Here is a 15,756-nt window from a genome sequence, read left to right as displayed (position 1 = left end):
GCCTTCCTCCACCTCACCCAATATCTCTGGCTCTTGTACTTCTCGTTGCTCTGAGCACATGCAACAAGTTTAAAATCTCCATCTTATTTCCCAGAGGAACCATCTCTTTCCTCACTACTTCCCTTAGTCATTATTTCTCATTCAATGTGACAATGCTATCAACTCTCCAAAGAACTGTGGGACACTGTCCACATACAAAACATGTCGTATTAGCTACCAGACACCTCCAGGAGAAAGAGCTTGTCCAACATTTAATGCGACAGCCTTAGGGGAAAAGCCAGCAACCATAGAGCTAATTGGAAAAGTCCTCGTGACCATGTAGACCTTCATGTACAATCAGCAACTCACCTACGTTGTTTCACCCCAGGGTAAAACTAGTAAAGCTCATCTTCTTTCTATGAATCATCCTAAGAAAACAGCCCCAATTAAAATATAAAACATTGCTGCCACAACACCAACTTGTGCGGGAATTTATTTTTAGAAGCAGCTTAAAATAGAGTGTGTGTTACCTTGTTAAATAACATCGCCTCTCTATTTTGGTAAAGGATGACATAAGAGCGGTGATACACACTCCTGTGTGGAGAGGCACTTCACACCCTGCACCAAGACTTCTGCACGCCACCAAGCTGAGAGAAAACAGTGAAAAAGAAGAAGAGGGGAGGAAGTCTGAAATTGGTCATAACTCCTCACTGCCAACATAATAAGATGCCAGGGCTTAAAGAGAGGAATTTAAAGGGATGAGACAGAAGATTTTGGAAATAACAGCATACTTCCTACTAAGAAGTGAAAAGAAAAAGCTGCATGTAACTTTGGGGATGGGTTTTAGTTTCTGACAGCCAACCGTTGGTCTGAAACAGACTCTGACGCAATGAGGACTCTTGATTCGAAATGCCATTGCCGCTGTGAAACCACACCTTGATGCAAAGGCATGAGGACATATCCTGGCACCTCCAGGACACCCTTCTGCACCAGTAAAGCAATGGAACAGGAAAGGAAAACAACCATTGGCAGCAGTGTGCATCCCTGCACACATACACCCCCAGCACCAACACTGTGGGGTGCCCTTTCCCCAAAATAGGCTCCAGCTGCCTCCTGACACAAGAACTTGAGAGGAGGTGACATCCTCAGGTGTCCACCAAAAACCATTCCGGATAATAAAAATCTTCGCCAAGACCAAATACTTCTCCACAGGCCACACTGTATCCACTCTGCACCTCCTTGTGCTCTTTGCCCTCTCGTGAAAGCGCACGGCAGAATTTGTCACTGAAGACACTATTGAATGCTAGCAAGATCAAACGCGAAGGATACACTTCAAAAACACCAGAGGTTCATGGCACTGTGAGACCAAGTAAGAAAAGAAAAACTGAATTAAAACACAAGGGAAAACAGTAGTCACATGAGATTTGAAAATGATGGGGAAGAGACTCTGCAGAGAAGCTCTGCCAGTGCATGTGGCTGCTGCTTGTGGCTTCACGACATCAAACCTTCTCATTTCACTGATGAAGACGTAGAGTGATGGTCACAGCATCCACGGTTATTTTCACAGGGAAAATCTTCTGGTCTTTCAGACTTGTAAAACTCAAAGTCATCTTAGTATTTTGATTGAAGCTTTCCAAGGAATAAATATGAAATGAGAAGAGAGGGATGAATCTGATGGAAAATTACCTCATTTGACAGATACTGTTCTGCAACCTTCACTATACACGGATACATATGGGCAAGCACATATGCAATGCCATACAGTTTTGTTTTGTGAAAATCTGAACAGCTTTTCAGAAATGGAAAACAGTAAGAGAAAGAAGCAGTTAAAAAAAGTGGTGATAAAAGTCAGTGGCATATGCACGTGAGAGAAGATATGGCTTTTGGTGAGACACACAAGTGTAAAATTACAGAAGGATTGTTCCAGAGGGGAAAAAAAACGTGTAGGATGGGACAAGGATGCGATACAGACAGGGGGTTTGGCCATACCAGAAGATCATGAGCAGAACTAGGCTGCTTCTTGAGGGGAGATTTGCTACAATTCTCAACAAAGAAGCTGCAAGAGGAGAAACATCTTTGAAGACATTAGCACAGGGGTAGCTGGGCCACCTACAGATGGGCAATATGGGAAAGGTGACAGGAGATGGATTTACTGACAACAAAAGATGTAAAAGGAGATGGAGAACTAATGGCTGGCTCTAAATGCTGGATGCAATATAATTCTCCCTAAAAGCCCAACCAGCCAGAGATTTATACATTGCACCACATGAAACAAATCAAAAATATCACTAAAACTCATAAAGGTTTTAAACAAAACTCCTTAGATACTCCATAGAACTCCATACTCCTTAGATACTCCTTAGAACTCCATAAATAAAAGCCAGACAGCTAAATTAATCCTAATTAATCTGATTAGGATTACTGAAGTGGTAAGAATCATTTACTGGTACCATAAGCTTTTTCCCCCCTCTCTCCCAAAAGAATTCCCTTTGTGCACCTGCTTTTAACACCACCATAGTAGACAGCACATCCAAACATAATTCCATTATGGTCGGGAGAGATTTCATCCACTCCAATGCAATGAATAAATACAAAATCATTCACATTATGTACTCTCTACAGGGATATTTAAGGCTTTTTCCCCCAAAGTAAATCAGTTTTATGTAGTTAAAGTCCTTGAAAATATCAAATTGCAAGTCCTTGTTCACAGAACTTCATTTCTTCTCAAATTCTTGTAACTTTGGGAAAGACATGCAGGTCATAGAGGAGGGGACAAAAATCAGCATTTCTGATCCAGACTCATTCTATGAGCCTAACGTAATAGCGGCCTCCTGTGCCTCAGTTCCCCCCTTTGCAACACAGGAATAGTATTTCTGGCCCTGTGACATAGGTGCAGGAAATCCTAATTCATGATCACATCTATGAAGTCTGAGGTGAAAGGCAAGTTGAAATTATTTTTCCTGTTTAAGCTGAAATTTCTAGAAACAGCAGATGTCACAGAAAAGAGGAGATTTGAAACTGAGAGTTATTCTGACAGACACATACACATTTAGGTGCAGCTAACAACAAAACCCAGCTTTATACTCCTCCTGAGAGAGGAACAAGAAACTAATTCGTGCCCAAGTTCATTTGCAACTGATTACTTTTGGGGTCTGTCCACCGTTTTTGTTTTCATTTCTTATTTGTTAAACACCCACATTTACAGGGACATAAACAGTGGCTGTCCACTATATTTTTGGTCTCCACGGGCAGCATCTGGCTCTGCCCCTTTACATTATAAATATAAGCTTGGTCTATAAAGCTTCATTTATCAGACCCCATGGAAATTCATAAATCCTGGAATACTACACCCTTCACCATCTCCACCAAAATGAACCTATGTGATAGTCCACCGATACAGAAACGCAGTGTTTGAGCCAGAGGGCAAAACTCCAAGCAAAGGACACAGACCATCCACTTGGACACATACCTGCTGCCACCCCAGCAGGTCCAGCCCATCCCCACCATCACTCACAACTGCTTCCCCGGTCTGTAAATCATGAAACAAACTGCATTTGCTTTCCTTCCCTCTGGGTCTCAGCCCCAAACACTCTTTAATAAATGAGGATGTGCAAAAGGGCAGCTACGAGGTGTGAGCAGAAGGTGGGTTTTCCACTGAGAATGAAGGAAAAAAGAAAACTAACAAATACATGGAAAAAAAAGTTGACTTGCTGTTTTTCCAAGAAAGCAGAGTTTCTGCGCTTTCAAACACCTGACCCTGCACATCACCGGTCTTGTTCCGGCACCGATATGGCAAGTAAACTTATTTCTCATTACAAATCTTCAAAGGGGCTGTTGAAATCTCTTGCTTTGGGATAGAAATCTCATCATCCCAGGGAGCTGCACTGCCTTTTGTACATTCTGCAAGGCAAATGCAGCGTCGCAGGGTGCTGCCACAGGGCACACTGCCAAAGGGGAAGACTTATCGAGTGGGTGTCCGAGGTGTGCTACCTCTAGCACAGTTCAGTATCTTTACAATTGATTTGAATGATGGAACATAGTTTGCTTACTAAAATTGCTGCTGATACCAGGCTGGGACAGGCTGCAAGTACTTCGGAGGCCAGGATTAGGATTCAAAATGATCTTGATAAATTGTAGAAATGGTCTGGAAAAAAAAAAAAAGAGAAAAAGAAAAAGACAATTCAGGAATGATGGGTGAACAGTGCTAAGACAGGAATAATCAATGACACGGTCACAAGGGAAATAAATATCAGCTCACAAAGGTTATTTTTTTTTTTTTTTGGAAAAGGATCTCGGGATTACCATGGATCACAAACTGAACAGGAGCTGAACACAGTCATGCTACTGCAATAAAACCAAACATCACACTGCGATACACAGAGGGGTGTACTGTTCACCAGATACACAAAGGGAACTTTGCATTTATGTAGAACTACTGAAGTTCTGATATTGGACACCGCATTTCAATAAAGTTGTAGAGAAAGTCCAAGAAAGCACAGACTGGAAAATCAGTGAAAAAGTCACATTCATCTGGACTAAAGAGTAAAGACACCAGGGAAGCATCATAATGGTCTTCAAACACATCAAGAGGGCCACAACAGAAAGGAATAAACTATCATCTTGGCTTGTCAAGAATAGCACGGGATGTCATAGTCTTAAATTGCACTAAGGAACACAGGTTAGATACTAGGAAGAGTTTCCTGACTAAGGGAAGAAAAGCACCGAGATAGAAATTCAAGGACAACTATGGGCTTTCCAGCCTTGGGATCAGAAAAATTAAGGCATTGTCCATCAGGAAGAGTCATGGAGGAGGTGGCTGTACCTTGAAGTCTTACTCTTCTTTGTTTCAAAGTGTAAAAAAAAATCTTTGTTTCAAAGGGTAAAAAAAATCTACATAGCCTAACTGTTAATTAATTAACTACATTATAACAGTTGAGGCCATGGCCCCATCCACCACATGATCCACACAGGCAGCTCATCTTCCCCAACTGCTTGCTGTCTATCTACACAGACCTGGTAGGCGAAAGTATTATTATGTCAATATTATCGAGAAAAAACGGAGACTTGAAGAGACCAAGTTACATGCCAGTGTCATACAGAGGATCTGCCACAATAAAAGAAAAGCCCTACTCTAGTCTTAAAATGACCCTTCTACTCAGGGAAATACTAAAGTATATTCAATAAAGGTCTCGCTCAGATATTTGCAAATGCTCTGCTCCTGGCAGTACATAATAGGATCTCAAAACAGTTTTATTTTTGAACAAATCTGCCTTCCCACATGGCATGCAAAATACTTTTTCGCAGGTGAAAGACTGCAACATAAATGCTTAGAGCACTAATTTGTCATTAGAAGTAACTTGCACAGAATAACGATGGGACTTGAGGGCAGGAGTTTGATGGCTGATGAGCGAAAGCAAATATTTTTAGCCATTTTCATTGAGTACAAAACCAGGTTTATAATAAGCCACTCTCCCAGTCTGGCAGGTTGCTGACAGCTGCAGTGGCTGCTGCAACAGGCACCTCACCTGGGCTGGCAAAGGGTCTCGCAGCTTCCTTCAAGTAGCAGGGAGACAGCTTGGTCCAGCCTCGCCACCGAGCCACGCAATCCTCCCTCTGCACACCCAGGGATCAGGCAGTCTCTGGCCTGTGCAGAGATCTTCACCAACGATCTCAAGAGACCAGAAGAGGCTCCCTGAAGTCACTGCTACCCCCCAGCATCATCAAGCTCTCACTGCCACCTGGCTGTAGATAAGCTGGGAAAATTCAGTGCCAGAACAGGCATTACGGATGCTTTTAACAGAAGTGAATTTTCATTTTAATAGGAAAGTAAAAGAAAAATAAATAAAGAGAGCATTTCAGAAGCACACAGTAATGGTAGCCAGTGCAAAACTGCCCTGGCTCTAGCAGAGTATTACTGTCGCATCACTCCGCCACCACCGAGGCTTCTCCAGGGCATCTCTAATCACAAAGAGCAGCTGAAATGCCAATGGGAATCAATGCTGGCCTTGCTGATGCATAAACATCTAAACAGATTTCCTCTCGCGCTGTCTTTGACAAGCTGAAGCTCCAGCCTTTACCCCAGTTTAGTTCAGGAGCATCCTATGAAATAGCAGGCAGACTTCTACTGATAAACTACATCAATTTAACTGGGAGGCACCTGCCTCTTCTGGGTTTTGAACAAAGAATACCAGATTAAAAGGAAAAAGGAAAGAAAAAAAAAAAAAAGCTGTAGTCCAGGCACTTGAGATAAAGTAGCTTTTATCACCCTCTCTAACAAGGCTGCATGCTTTCTATCTCCAGGCAATGACTCTGTGAAAGCACTTTGAACACAAGTTAAAAATTCATATCCCAGCCAAGCTGTCCTCGCTAAGCCAGAGGAGGGTCAGAGCTCTGAGGACCTTTCACTATGGACGTCTGGAAGACGGTGGCACTACCAGATACACCAGGCAGTCACTGCTCCGGTCATCCTCTTCACACAGGGAAGGGCCTTGCTGCTTCTCCTTTCTTGTTGAATAAAAGCTTGCAAAACCGTTTAGATGAAAAGTCTCTATTTTATGTGGAAAACAACTTTGTAAATCACACAACTAGTCTAGCATGGAGACATCTGGCAAGTCTCCTTTGCAGTGACTCTGAACAGGGCGATAACATACAGCCTAGCTCTGCTTTCTGACAAAGTAGTGGGTTTCTGCAGTGCTGCTGGCAGGATTTCATCCCGTCCCCCCCCGCCGGTGCGACATCCCAAGAAAACTTGCAGGACAAGATGCAGACAACTAAACGAGTGACTGAAAGCATCCAGAGTCTTGATTCAGCAGCTAAGAAGAGGTACTAGCAAAGCTGCGGTTCTCAGGAGGTAACACAGTACTGAGGAACTAAATTTCTGTAGTGGCTATTCACCCACTAAGAAGAAAAAAAACAAAAATCTACCATTTATGTGCTATTTCACCCTGCTGACAGGAAAGAGCTGGAAAGGGCCATTGCTTCTGAGCTTAATTACATCCGATGCTTCTAAGGGTGAGGGAAAAGAGTACTTCATGAGCCAAAACCAAAGAAGTTAATATATAATACTGCAGCAAGAACACAGCATCTTCAAAGCTTCCCCTCCCCACACCCTGAAGTGTGAAATCAGAGATTTTTTTTCTCAGTAATGCTTTTTGCTCATTTCCTGCCTGGCCTCATACTCTTATAACAATGAATCAGGATTAATTAACATCAGTGTCAAGATTAAGATCATGCCTAACCAGGCCTTTCTTGTCATCTTCTAGGGAATTAAACTAAAGCCCACGTAATGATGGACTGACCAGGTTGGGCTAACTGTTCACCCAGGTGGAGCTGGTGCTTTCAGGTGAAACCAGCCTGCCACTTCGCACCAATCTCTTGCTTTGGGGAAATCTCCCCAGGCTGGTTCTTTGTTTTCTATGCACCTCTTCTAAACCCACCATCACCATTTATTTTCACATTCCAAGGCAGGAAGCAAGAAGCCATGCAGAAGCCTGAAGCTGTGGTCTGAGGTGAATGAGATGCACTTTTAGCATAAGATACTGCAAGCCACAAACAAGCATAAAAAGGAAATACAAGTCCAGCAGTTTATGGTGCTCTGAAATGAGTGATTAGCAGTTGAGAAGAAAATGTCTCTGGATTCTCCTCCAAACATACACCTCTGACCTTATCAGGCTCCATATTCTCCTAAGGTTGCTCACTATCAATTAAACTATGAACTTCCAGGCAGCTTTTTGTAAGATGATGGAGACCAGAAGGTCTTGTCTTTCTCATCTTCTGGGCGTTTGCTCAGCAGGCTACTGCAAGTTCAAACCAAGTTTCAGCAAAAAGGTGGTATGAAAGGGTCAGATGCAACCCCATTAGTCACCTCCCTGTAGGGGACAGGACGTGTCCCCTCAGACAGGCAGCTTGAACATCTCCAGCCTGGCAGGGATCCATGAAACTGCCTCTCCAGCCCAGACGATGCAGTGGATAGCTGCAGCATCACAAGCATGGTGATGTCTTGACTTGAAGACCCTCAGGAGACCTACAGCTCCGCCCCGCCCCCTGCCGCTTCCCAAATTTTGTATACGCATTATAAACACAATGTTCTCGAAAGAGATCTTCTGTCAAGCATGACACAGTGTTTATGGCAGTTTCTACAGCTATTCATTCATCTCTCCCACAGCCATATCAACAGCGTATCAAGAACAGAAAAATTATTCATGTGGTACATTTCTGGTGCTTGTTGGCTTTATTTTACCTCAGTACAGTATTTTAGAAGTTCTCCAAGATGTTAAAAAGCACGACCTTTGCCTTTAGAAATCATTAAGAGAAGGAAATAGAGTCACAGGTATGGGGAAATGTTAGGCACTTCAATTTTTTGACATTGCTGCAGAGTAAAAGTACTCTGCGGAACTAAAGGAAGTGGAGTGAGGCTATGAACTGAGATTGAACCAGCAGTACATGAGACTTAAATTAGGATGTAATCAGTTATGGAAAAGAGTATGAAAAAGAAAACAGAATCTCTTTGCAGAACGCTGGCTTCCATCTCTGCGCAAAAAGCGTCATATAGGCACTTATTTCAGTAAAAATAAGATGGCCAAACATATGTAATAATGACTCATTAAGATAAAAATCTTTGTTTAATCTTCCCAGCAGCGCGAAATAAAAAATGTTACTTTCCAACCTCCAAAATACAAATATCCAGGCTCCTCCCAAGAGCAAGAAACCAGAAAGCTCACACCACCCTTCCCACCCCATCAGCAGCGAGGGGAGATGTCACTTGTCCTGCCGTTCCCTGCGATGGTCTGTGCAGTCAGGTCCAGAGCAGAAACCAAAACCTTCTGGGGCTTTTAAGGCTTTAGCAGTCTGATAAAGATATCCTACAGCAAGATGAGCTCTCTCTGCTGCAGCGTGGCTAACAGAAGCGCATTTCCACATTGCACATGCTGAAATGCCACAGTATTCTCCTCTCACTGGTCAAGAAGCTCCCACATATTGGCAATTTCTATGCTACCACTCACATTCTTCAACCTTCTCATCTGAAGGACAACACAAAAGTGTAACCTTGAGCACAGCGTCCAAGACTAATTGTAATTTTTAAACTCCACTCATGTCACGGACCCAATTTGTACAAAGCACAGCTGGGGTTTTTTTGCCTTATGAGAGAGAGAAAAAAAAAAATAGCAATTCTCTTCTATGTACAGAAGCTCTGCTGTACTTTTGCTGGATGACACACCGAAGAACCACAACTGCACAGCCCAAAGGAGACAAACGGCTGATGCAAACGGAAAACAATGCAGCAAAAGGAAGTCATTCTGTAAGGCAATTACTTTGTTCTTTCAGGGGCTTTTTGGGGTATCTTCTTTCCATAGAAAGTTTCCACTACAGTTATTTAAATGAAACTCGTGTGTATTTTTGTCCTCAAACCTATGAGGTTGCATAGCAGGAGCTCTGCTGAAAATCAGTAAAACAACATACAATTGTGCTCAGGTCCAGGTTCTTTGGTCAGAAACATAGAGAAAATACCAGGAATGCCCCAGAACAATTAGTGAGTCGTTTTCTGAAACTAAAACCTGGAAAGACCTCAAAATATTATTTAGTGAAGACACTGGAGATGTTTTAGGGGGGACAAAACTGTTTGCAAGTGTGTGAAAAGTGAGAGCCCAAAGGTACCTGCAGAGGCACATACATGTTCATGGGATGGGGCAAAGCAGGGAAAGGGAAGAGTTGAATGAACATTAGGAAATCGCTCCACCAAGAGTCATCCCATCGCTTGAAACATCTCAAGGCTGGACAAACATCCTCACACTATCGCGTTGGAAACACTCCTTTTCAGGATGCAGATTTTCCTAATCATCATCTCCATTTTGGGCTCCAGCGGACTCAGCCATGGAGGAAAACAACACCACACAGGAGGAGCACAGTCTGGGTCAGAGCTTCAAACCTGAGCCTGAGCTTCCAAGTGATTTTGGGATGTCTGTGCCAGTCTCTGGTGCGCTGCCGGCCTTCCCCCGAGCGTGCAGATGGCTGAATATTAAAGCAGCTTTTGCTTCCTGGCACTGTGCAGCAATGCAGTGGCACGAACACAGCATATAAAAGACCATTTTTTTGCAGAAGATTTACAATCTACTTTTAAACCCTCTAAAGGGGTTAAATAACGTGGTGAGCACGGGTTTCTTGTGGAAAAATGACTCACAGGAAGGATGGCAACAATGCACTGCTATAAAATATTAAACATAATAGGTCTCTCTGCCCTGGACTGAAAGAATAAAAAACAAGGTAAGTGGACCTGTGTTTTTCTCCTGGTTCTCAAAGTCACTAATGGCCCTCTGGGTCTGTGAACAGATGTCAACAGCATACTGCAGGTACTGCAATTTACTCGCTGCAAATTATTGCCTGGCATTTAATTAAAATTTTATTGTGGCGATTCCCATCAGCTCTTTCCACAGCACCAAATGGAACAGACTGAAGTGGATCTTTCAGAGCAAACAAGCCCAGTTCATCAATAAAATACTGTAGCTCTGAAAGAGGAAAAGAAAGTGTGTGGTAAGAGGTTTGGTTATCTGACGTGTTTTCCCTGCGCGGGGGCCCTGCAGTGCTGTTCCCGGCACTGATGCCTGATCTGAACCAGCCTGAAGTCGGCTGTGGGACCAGTCCAGTACATGGATCATGTTCTTCTGCTTGGGCTCCTCACGGGTCATGCAGGATCCCTTTAGGATGGAAGAACCAGACCCAACAGTTCAATTGTCCAGCCTGGAAGAAAAGCACTTTTACTACAAAAAGCTCCTTATTCACCGTTTCGTCTCCCATGTCACAGACCTTTTAGGAACTATCCCAACCTGGTGGGAGTATCTGTCCACCTAATGGAAACTCATCAAAGATTTGTGCTTTTTTTCACCTAAACCAATGAATGACCATTCTCGCTCCCATTATAGCAGTGGGAGGCATGAAGGAGCTGGAGGGACAGACGTGCCGAGTGCTTTCAGTGGACGAAGCAGAGGGACCAGGGCTGCTCAGTCCCAGACTGCTGTTCCATGCACTCCACCGTGCTCAGATCTTGCAGTTTCAGCTGGAGCCCAGACAGGAGCACAAGATCACCTTTTCTCCTGTCCTGCACATTTTTCTGGTGGCTTCTCTAAAAGCCAGTAACTACAAGCACAAGTGTAGGAGACTCGGCAGCTCTGGGGCTTACACACATGCTCCTATCTATCCCAGAGGTTCTGGAAATGATCAGGTGTGCAGAGGTCCCATAAGTGCCATTGCTGCAAGGGAAGAAGAAAATTCCACAAGTATCTCATGAGATATCTCCTTCTGGGTCACAGATAAGTGATCCCAAATCCATGAGCAAAACAACACAGCCAAGGAAAAAAACCGTTGAGTTCATGAAAGCTGATGCTTGATAGCACCAGATTAGCCTAAAACTCAGTGTCCTTCTACCAGTTGAGACCACCCTCGATTCTTCAAAAAACAGGGGGGAAAAGCCAAAAAACAAGACAAAACATCCTCAGCTGCTTGTGCATTTAGAAGGACTGCCCTCCTGATACCTGCACACATCCGCTGGAAGCCCTGAAGCACAAGACCCAAGGAAAGCGGAGTTCTCATGCCAAGGCTGCGGGAGAAGAAAGAGGCTTATGCACACACCAGCTCCAGGGCCAGGATGGATTAACACCATCATCTGCCCTGCAGCTCACAGTCCTGGGGAAAACACAGCTCTTTGGGCTTAAAATTAAGGGTCTCTGAAAGCCTGAAATACCCAGGGGCAAGCAGATATTAGCTCCTCTCCAGAGTCTCAGGGGTTAACACAAGCACAGCTGAGCTTCTCTAAACAAAGCTGCAAACCTCCCCCTCTAAAGGTATCTGTTGATGCTTTACCTCCCTGTGCAACTGCTCTGGAAAGTCAGGGGAGACAGAGCTAGAATGATGGATGCAAAATTAAAAGCTCAATAAATAATTAATTGCTGAGGTCATCAAATTGTACGAATCTGTCCATCTCGCTCTCTGCTCTCCTGTTAATCAGAGGAGTCTCTATTTCAATGGTGGGTGAAGTGGTCCTGGAAGAACCATAATTTCTGCACACCGCTGCCATGAAGCTTGTACTAGGTGCCATATAAATCAATAGTAATAAATCATTTGCTGAATGCTGTAAAGACTTTAAGAGCGTTAAGCAAACAGAATCCCTCCAGAGATCCCCAAATAAAGTGAGAGGTGAGTTTGAGTAACTTATTAAGATAATTATTAAAATGCAAAACATCAAATATGTATAACACAGACAAAACCTCCTTTCCTCTTTCCGGTATCAGCCTCTCCACAAACGCCAATGAAAAAGAGCACTCTTAAGTACCACAAATAAAATACAGGGCACTCATGAAAGCCAGCAAACCCACCTCACCGCCTGCCCACCGTAACCCTTTCACTTCCCCCTCTTTACGCACTATCTCCCTCTGAGTTTTGCTTGCAGTAGTAAACTCCCTGAATCTGGGACCACGCAGTCAGCTTTTCCAATATGTGCAATTTCTAGTAGGTGATGGTGATATTCTGATTATAAATAACTGGTTAATGACGATGAACATGAATGCCCGGAATGAAAGAAGTTTATCCCGTGGTTGATGTGTTGCAAAGCTTGTTGCACCCTCCAGAGACAGGCTGCTGAGCCAGGTGAACTGATGGGATCCAGCGTGTCCTTGTCCTCCGACCAGCAGCAGCAGCAGCATAATCCACTCTCTGGGCTCGGCCAGATCAGCTCCTTGACAAGGAATAATGACCCCCAAAGTATGTGAAGCACAGAGGAGAAATATTAAGTTTATTTCTACACCTAAGGAGGAATTGGGGAAATTTAACAGCTTAAACTGTAGTTTAGAGAGGGTTAATAGCTGATGTTTGCACAAAATGCCAGTGCTTCATAACCTCAGGAAAGTGCTCAGGACCTCTCTAAAATTATTTTTAAAAATTCTCTGGAAGATTCTTCCCAATTTGCAAACAGTGTTGTACTGTATCCACGTTACCTGTGAGGAATACCGTGCTACTTGGTTAAGCACAGCCCATGCGTATCAGTCTGTTACTAACACGTTATGGTAAGAGGAGGCTGCCCAGCACCGGCGGCGAGCTGGCAGCAGCAGGATGAACATCCTCGTGGCTGTCTTTGGACATGGGATGACCATCGCCTTGGGTCCACGGCTGCACAGCACGGGAGGTGCACGCTCCAGCTACACGCCATCCTCTCCCAGCAGTTACATACTGCACAGTTTTCTCCCCAAATCCTGCCCGCACGTCAGGTGTGCTTCACCGCACACGAAGGTGCAGCACGGAAGCTCCTGTGTATGCAGAGCCAGGGTGAGACCCCGAGAGCAGGCTCCTGGCTGGAGCCGGCTCCTCCACCAGCGGCAGGTCCCAGGGGCTCTCCCACCCGCAGTCCTCCCCCTGTGCCACGGCACACAGGAGATGCTCCCACATCTCGGCGCGTCAGCATCCCAAATTCCCCCTCAGCTATGTGCTGAAGCCGTGCCCGTCTACTCTTTGTGGCCACAGTAGAGTAGGACACCCATAAATGTATCTAAAAAAACCCTCTCACAATAAATGACCTGCATCTGTAACTTCTCATATTTCTTTAATACAGTGCCCAGACCATCATTACTCTGCAGGCAGATCCCATCTATCTTCAAACTTTTTTCCTCTTCAAAAGAAAATCTGAGTTTAGTTTTTTTTCCTGAAGCACCATCATACAACACAGCACTGGAGTCCAAACACCAAACTGCCCCTTTTCCAGCACACTGGGTGCTCTTCTCTGCCATTTCACTTTAGCTGTTTCTTGACTCCATTAGAAACACAGCCAGTAAAAATCTCCTGAAAACACTGTTCCCAATTAAAGTGAGCCCTTATGAAACCAGTATCACAGCCACTTGCTTAATGTATTTCTCCCTAGAAGAACTTACATGTTTCCTTGATGAACCCCCAAGCATAACAGTTTCCACAGTGATTACAGAAAAAGCAGCAGTGCCAGAAATAACATTGTTAAATGGAAAACATCCCCTGCGCTCGCTCTCACACATGCACACACCCATCGAGCGCAAACGGGCTCGCCGGCACCGGGGACAATTCCTCACGGTGAGAGCCCAAGCACTGAGTAGCCAGCCCAGTGCAAATGCAAACAGAGATGGAAATTGAGACAAAATACCACTTTTTAAGTAGGTGTCTTGGTGATGGCACATGGACAGGTACCCTCTACACGCAGGCATGCAACAGCATACCCTTGAATAGACATATAATCCATGACCACATTCCAAAAGCAGCTTCCCAAGCACAATATTCAAAATAATTTACCTAGCAAGGCAGGACAAAATGATCGCTCCAGATGGTGTGTCCTGCCTTGTGAAAGGCAATTTTAGTTCTGACACAGACCTGCTGCAAAAGCAGGAAAGAAAAATACCAAGTATCGGAGCTTGTCTAAACCACCCTCCCTCGGCAGTCACATTTATTCACTTATTTGAGGTCTAAGTCATGCAAAGCTGCAGTTTCCATTCACGTGAAACTGTGTGTGCGTTTTCAGGATGCTGCCAAGCTCCTCTTCCCCGCTCCGGGCAGCCGCTCTCTGCACACCGGCAGACCACAGCGCCGTCCCCACCGCTGCTGCGACTGGACTGACATCTCTGACTTTCCTCATTTATTTACCAAAATAGAGACGAGGCTTTCAGCAAACACCTTTCCAAAGCTATTTTCAGCAACAAGTACCCTCGCCAGCTTCAAACTCCTTACTGGCTTATTGCTCTCATGAAAATAAAAATATTCACTTTTTTTTGTTGTTAAAAGCTAACCTTTTTGCTCACTGCCAGGGCATCAGTTCCTGCCCCCTCCCCACACCCCTCACAAGCATCTTCTCTTTCTTAGCTCTCTGCCCCCTTGTCCTTTCAGAGTCCTCACCAGCCAGGAGCCTTGTTTTGCCTGGGAAGAACTCAACACACTTATCTGTGTAAAAAAGCATCACATTTATCACCTTGATTTGCATTAGAAATTATTAAAGTACATGACCAAACTCCTGTTCACTTGGGAAGGTAATGCTCTAATTTAAGATGACAAAAATGGGTTCAAAAAGAAAAAAAAAAACTCTAAACAACAATGTCCAGCTTAGATTTTTTTGTGGTAGGTTTTGTGCTTGACACGACTGACGCATCCACAACCAGAAGCCTCCCAGAACTGGATACATCCCTGACTGCCAGCAGAGACTTATTTCCAGTTCACAAGAAATGGGATTTGAGGATTTCTGTTGTATTCACACACTTCATTTCTGCCTTTACACCTGTTTACTTAAAAAAAATTTAACTGCTGGTTTAACATTTTGGCATACCATCTCCTACCTTCTGAATAATTCTGAATTCTGATTAATGCAAATACGAACGCAAAGTATTTTCTAACTTTGCAGCAAATCCCCACAGGTGGATGACAGATCAAAACACGACGGCAGCAGACCATGTCTACGGCAATGAATTACAGGCAGAATCAAAAAGCAACTATATTCCATGGAGACTATAAGGCAACCAACACCTCATCTGGGACTTTCCCTTAACTTCTTTAAAGACCTAAAACCTGCATAATGCATAACAAAACCAACACTGCAGGCTTTTTCTTCAGCAGAAAAACAGCACAGCGCTGCCTTAGGGTTATGAAAAAATTCTTCAGTTTGGCAGTAATAGTTTTAGCCTTCTTCGCTTTACTGTTTCTGAATGCAAACGGCGCCATTCAAAGCAGGTTTGCAAAAGCAGCAAGGGTTCGGTTTTAATAAATGCTCCTTGAATTAAAAAGGAT

The 15,756-nt window shown here is 44.0% G+C and overlaps 1 protein-coding gene across 2 annotated transcripts in view; it reads right to left on the bottom strand.

Moving 5' to 3' along the window:
- Nucleotides 1–15,756, bottom strand: part of HIVEP3 (HIVEP zinc finger 3) — a 279,229-nt gene that overhangs the window by 98,826 nt on the left and 164,647 nt on the right. For both annotated transcript variants that reach the window (XM_074850720.1, XM_074850721.1), the window contains one exon: nt 4,029–4,123. The gene's annotated coding sequence lies outside the window, so the exon portion shown is untranslated. The remainder of the gene's footprint in view (nt 1–4,028; nt 4,124–15,756) is intronic.

Source organism: Strix aluco, chromosome 26 (genome assembly GCF_031877795.1).
Source record: "Strix aluco isolate bStrAlu1 chromosome 26, bStrAlu1.hap1, whole genome shotgun sequence".
Classification (NCBI taxonomy): domain Eukaryota; kingdom Metazoa; phylum Chordata; class Aves; order Strigiformes; family Strigidae; genus Strix; species Strix aluco.
The sequence above is the reverse complement of the archived record's forward strand: the minus strand, read 5'-3'. Positions and strand labels throughout refer to the sequence as shown.